The sequence below is a fragment of the Canis lupus genome, chromosome 8, assembly GCF_011100685.1.
Source record: "Canis lupus familiaris isolate Mischka breed German Shepherd chromosome 8, alternate assembly UU_Cfam_GSD_1.0, whole genome shotgun sequence".
Lineage (NCBI taxonomy): Eukaryota > Metazoa > Chordata > Mammalia > Carnivora > Canidae > Canis > Canis lupus.
Window position 1 is genome coordinate 52435700 of NC_049229.1, and position 5715 is coordinate 52441414.

General features: G+C 36.4%; 1 protein-coding gene across 28 annotated transcripts in view; it reads left to right on the plus strand.

Annotated features, from left to right (window-relative positions):
- The window catches only part of NRXN3 (neurexin 3), a 1532396-nt gene that overhangs the window by 1268762 nt on the left and 257919 nt on the right, over nt 1-5715 (plus strand). The gene's annotated exons all lie outside the window — the stretch shown is intronic.

Genomic DNA, 5715 nt, shown 5'->3' on the forward strand with positions numbered 1-5715 from the left:
TTAAAAAGACTTCCTTTTCTGTGAAAGAAAGAACAGGTATTGCATCCCCAGATTTTCTATGTCCATTTTAATCAGAATAGATGATACTTATTTTGCATTAAAATTTACTATGCAAGGTCTGAGGGTTTTGACTCATATTTAGAAATATACAATTTCTCTGCAATACCCTCTGATATGTGTGTTTCCAAAACTGCAAGAAGAAGATTAAGGAAGAAATAACTGAAGGGCTTTTAGATGGGCCAAGTATGGGTATGGGGTGTGTGTGTGTGTGTGTATGTTGTGTGACAGAACAAGAGAGAGAGAATATGAATATTTTAATATTATCACCAGTGTGGACTTATTTTCCTGTTCCACAGCCCTTATGGAAATATAGCATTAGTCCTTAACATTTTCTGACTTAGTAATCTTATACCAAAACTCCTAAGTTCTTGGCCCCTCATTCAGGCTCCCTTGAAACTTCTTTCTACCCAACAACAGTTATTTCCAGGTAGCCTCTAAGTTTTCCCCATTTGTTCATAGTTGATCCTCTCATATGTTGTGCATGTGTGTGGTTTTTTTCTTCTTTTTCTTCTTGGCTTCTTTGTTGATGTCTGCTCCCTGTCAATCCACTTGAATTTAAAATTGTCACTGAAATAATCCCTGACATGAGAATGCTGCTTTCTATGTCCTTCAAACTGAAAGAACTTCAGTGATTAAAGCAAAGCTTAATCTCCCAGAGCCAAACATAGTTCTCCACAGAAATGAGGTAAAAACCCTTCTTCTTAGGGTTCCAACTTGGCACATGGTTTTGCCTGAGGAAGACACAGCCCTTTCTCTCCCTCTTCATTTCTATCACCCATTCCAGGATTCTCTGACTTTTCTTCTCACGGGACCCTCATCCCCTCTTGCACCTATGCAGAGCAGAGCCCCTGATGCTGATGGGGGGTAGGTCTTAAGACCCAGTCAGGCCCTGAATCTTGCCTTAGTTGCCTTGGGCTGCCATGACAGGATAGCACAATAGATTTTTATTTCTTAAAGTTCTGTAGTCTGGAAAGTCTAAGATGAAGTTTCTGGCCAATTCAGTTTCTGGTGAGACCTTTCCTTCTGGTATACAGAAGACTACCTTTCTCTCTGTGTCCTCACGTGGCTTTCCCTTGAGGTGTGCATGGAGGTAATGGGAGGAAGGGAAAGTGGAAGAGAGGGCTTTCAGGCATCTCTTCTTATAAAGACACTAACCTTTAATCCTGTCAGATCACCTACCTTTATGACTTCATTTAACCTTAATTACCTACTTAGAGGCCCCATCTTCAAATACAGCCACACTAGGAGTTCAGGCTTCTACAAATAAATGTTAGAGGGACACAAATATTTAGATGCAATAGTCTATATTAAGCTCATACACCATTGGTACAATTCTATCCATTCTTTCCTAAGTGAGTATCCAAATGCTGCCATGGAATGTTACCATCCAATGGATGACTGCAATATATATGTCAGAAACCTTAGGATAAGTTATGACATGATTTAGTTACTGTGTGAAGACCAATATATTAGCTTGGGCTAGCTTTTAATAATCAAATGGACTATTTTACAACCAAAATGAACAAAATTCCATTTTCATTTGTGAGGTAAAAATGTACTGATATCACAAGATATACCCTTACTTGCAGGTGGAGTCATTTAAAAATATCATAGTTAACACACAAAAGACAGTAGAAAGTATAGTAAGACAGGTTAAAGAAAATGACAACTGTGCTCACATATGGCTAAAATACTAGGTTGCATCCAGGATTGATGAAAGAAACAAAGGCAGGTATAGGTGATTCCTGCAAGGCTTTCCCTGGGATTGGATTTATTTCCAGTCTTTTGAGTTAGGAGTCCATAAGATCATTTTCTCAACAGTTAGGAATTCTGGAGAAGTAATTGATATTATTAGTTTATACTATTAATCCTAAAAATTAAGTTTACTGGGGATCCCAGGGTGGCTCAGCGGTTTCGCACCTGCTTTTGGCCCAGGGTGCAATCCTGGAGTCCCGCGTCAGGCTCCTGGCAAGAGCCTGCTTCTCCCTCTGCCTGTGTCTCTGCCTCTCTCTCTCTCTCTCTATGTCTATCATAAATAAATAAATAAATAAATAAATAAATAAATAAATAAATCTTTAAAATATTAAGTTTAGTTACAGAAAATAATTGTAGTGTGTATGTCCACAGATGTGTGTGTATGGGAGGAGTATGGATAGATGAACAAAATACAGTAACTTCTTAATTATTGGGTTGAAAGCCCAAGAGATATTAGAAGGAAGTATCTATCCTTATGCAAGATTTTAGAAAAATTCCGTGGCTCTTCAGTTTAAAATCATATTTACAGGCTGCCATTTATCTGTTTATCACTGAAAATAAGTCAAGGGACTATTTCCCAGCAGATTTTCCTCCATAGAATAAACAAGGCATCTTGTGTGTGTATGCATAAGGCTTGAAGTGGTGATTGTTAAAGCAATGAGAATTTTTATATTATAATGACAACTCTTGCTTATTGCCTTTAATCACATAAATCTCTCGAATAAGAACAGTAGATTATTACATGTCCCTTTAATAGTGTGTTCTATGGATCCTGTTCCCCTTTATTACTCATATCAACTACAGATACAAACACAGTTAATGTACTTCATGCAAATCCTTTGAAACTATTCTGTTTAGCATTGATAGGGTGAGTAGGTCAGTCCCTCAGTAAAACCTAAGATATAACAGAATTAGCTCCAAAGAATCAATAAAGTAAATTGAAAATATTTGAAATATTGTTTTACCTTCTTATGTGCTTCAGAGCTATTAGGTACAATATAGTCAATTATCTTGAGTTTATCTGTAAGTGTTATAAGTGATCCTGGTAACCTGCTGATACTCTCCATTTGCACATTTGTATCCATGTGACAGATTCACAGTATCATGCTTTTTTGTGTTGCAGCTGAGGAGCAGGACAGCCCAGGACAATTGGACCCTGAAAATAAACTTTCCTTGACTCATCTATTGAGTCTTCACAGAAGAGTAGAAATTAATTTCATTGCGTATTTACTTATGTCAAGCTCTATGCTTAGAGTTGGGGGTAATAATAAATGAAAATCAAAAGGATACCTTTAAAAAACATTCTACAAAGAAGACATGTACATTAAAGATACTATATGAAAAGTGCCATAATATAAGTATGTAGACAAAGAAGTAGCCTAGAAGGCAAATCATGGAGGTGTGACTTCTGGTAAGGCATGATATCAATGACGGATTACATTTAATAAATGAGAGTTAATTAGACTAGAAATGAACCATTCAGAAGGAGCAACATGTACTAAGGTCCAGAGGTATGAACCAAGATAATGTACTTAGGTAAATAATTCAAGGTGGTAGAATGTCAATTATAAAGGGGCCCCAGTTTTGCTAGCATATGAGCAAGTGTCCGTAGAGTTAGACGAGTTTTGCTCTGCCGTGCTTTTCCAGTTTAGTATTTTTCAACTCTTCTGTGGCGAGAAGGACTTTCTGATTTGTTGATGCAGTCAGATATCATCTTTTTATTTTTCATCACTTTGACACATTTAAAGTCTTTAGCTCATTTAGACACATTTGTCTTTAGCTTGAATGCATAGGTGCAGAATAAGTAAGGAAAGGGAGAGAGAGTCTGACATTTAGCAATTATTTAAGTACCTGCATCTGCTAGATCAGATGCCAGACAGATACAGGCTTTGTCATCACAAAGTTCTCAGTTTTGTGTGAAAATCACAAATCCAGATATCTAAGGGACTCAACAGATGATGTAAAAGAGGGTATTGAGGGCAGGTATAATGCAACAGGGAGTACAGATGGAGAAAATATGGAGAGCAGCTTCTAAAGTGGCCAGTTAATTTCAGCTTCCTCCAGTAGTCATGCAGGACCAGTTTTGTCTTGGTTTTCAATAAAAAAAAAAAAGAACCAGAAATATAAACTTTCACGTGGAATTTTCCATTTGTGAAAGTTAGAAACTAATTCAAACCTTGAAAAGACCACTTTTGGGCCAACTCAGGGAAGGCTATATCCAGCCTTAGCTGTTCCAATTTATAGACCATGTCCTTCTATTGGTTGCTTAGAGGAATCTAGCAAGGATGCCAACCCTTTGTGTGTGTGTGTGTGTGTGTGTGTGTGTGTGTGTGTAGGTTTTGTGTATTGCTTTCTTAAGAGAGAATCATAAGGAAACTCTAGTGTTCTCAGCTGATTTTGTGGTTACTTGGCCATTCATAAGGCTTATAGATGATAATGAAGTTGTCTTGGAGGACTGCCATGTCCATGATGTAGTTGCTTATCCGATTTTGTAATCCTTTATCAATTCCCTCAACAGCTTGACGGCCAGGCTGAGGGTATGGAACAGAATATTAAGTGGTTTAAAATCAAGTCCAATCTCTATTAGAATCTTCACTCTGATAATAAGATATATTATTAATAAAATAACAGACAATAATAATATAGTGTTATATTGTAAGTTCACTGGGAAGTTTATGGCCAACACAGGACCTTATCTTATCAGAGCCACACATTTTACATTGTATAAAAGAAAAAAAAAACATAAAGGCAAACTCATGTCAACTACAGTTATGAAGGGATTTGAAAGGAGCATAAACGAATAACAAAAAGTAGAAAAACTAGTCCATAACATTTTACCAAGAGGTTATACCAATTATTTGTTGGTATATTCTACCAACAATTGACATTTGCTCAAAAATCACTTACATTTATCCTCCAACGTGGATATATGTTTTGCTGCCATTTACTAGGGAGGATGGTGTAGCATAAAGATTAAGAATGCAGACTTAGGTTTATCCCTCCTGAATTCCACTACTTACTATCTTTTTTTTTTTTTTTTAAGATTTAAAAATTTTATTTATTTATTCATGAGAGACACACAGAAAGAGAGAGGCAGAGACTCAGGCAGAGGAAGAAGCAGGCTCCATGCAGGAAGCCCGACGTGGAACTCGATCCCAGGTCTCCAGGGTCACACCTGGGTTGAAGGCAGGTGCTAAACCGCTGAGCCAACAGGGCTGTCCACACTACTTACTATCTATTTAACCTTACAAAACTAATGTATCTATGAGCTACAGTTTTCCCATCTATAAATAGGGTGTAAGAATAGTACTTAGCTTATGTACTACTAGCTATGATTAAGATGCTCCATGTAAATCATCTAGCATACCTAGATACATGTTATAGTCATTGTAATAAATTTTATTATTAATATAATTATTATTGGAGTTTTAACTCTTTGACTTATTTTTCTTCTTTTTTTTTTTTTCTTACTGACAGGTATGAGACAATTAAACCTTCTCAATGCTATTTTCTCCATGTTGCTTTTCTTTTTTTTTAACCAGGTGCCATCTTCTTCCTAACCACAATTTTAGAAGCCATTAGGATAAACTTCACAACTTAGTGAAGTATCCATATGGCATGGAGAGAAGCTTTAAGCTAACCTCACATAGGCTTGTTCCTCCTCTATCTTTTGTAGAATTCTACATATACTTTAAGCACTTCCTGGATTAAGAAATGTCTATGAAATTAGTGTAGTCATAATAGCACTTGATCACTGCCAAGTAGAAGTACAGAACTAGTGTTTATTGATTACCGTCATATGCTAACTTCTTTACATGTTATCTCATTCGATCTTCAGAAGAATACTATGAGAAAAGAATTATATTAATTATCTAGTTTTGTCCAAAAAATTACCTGGAA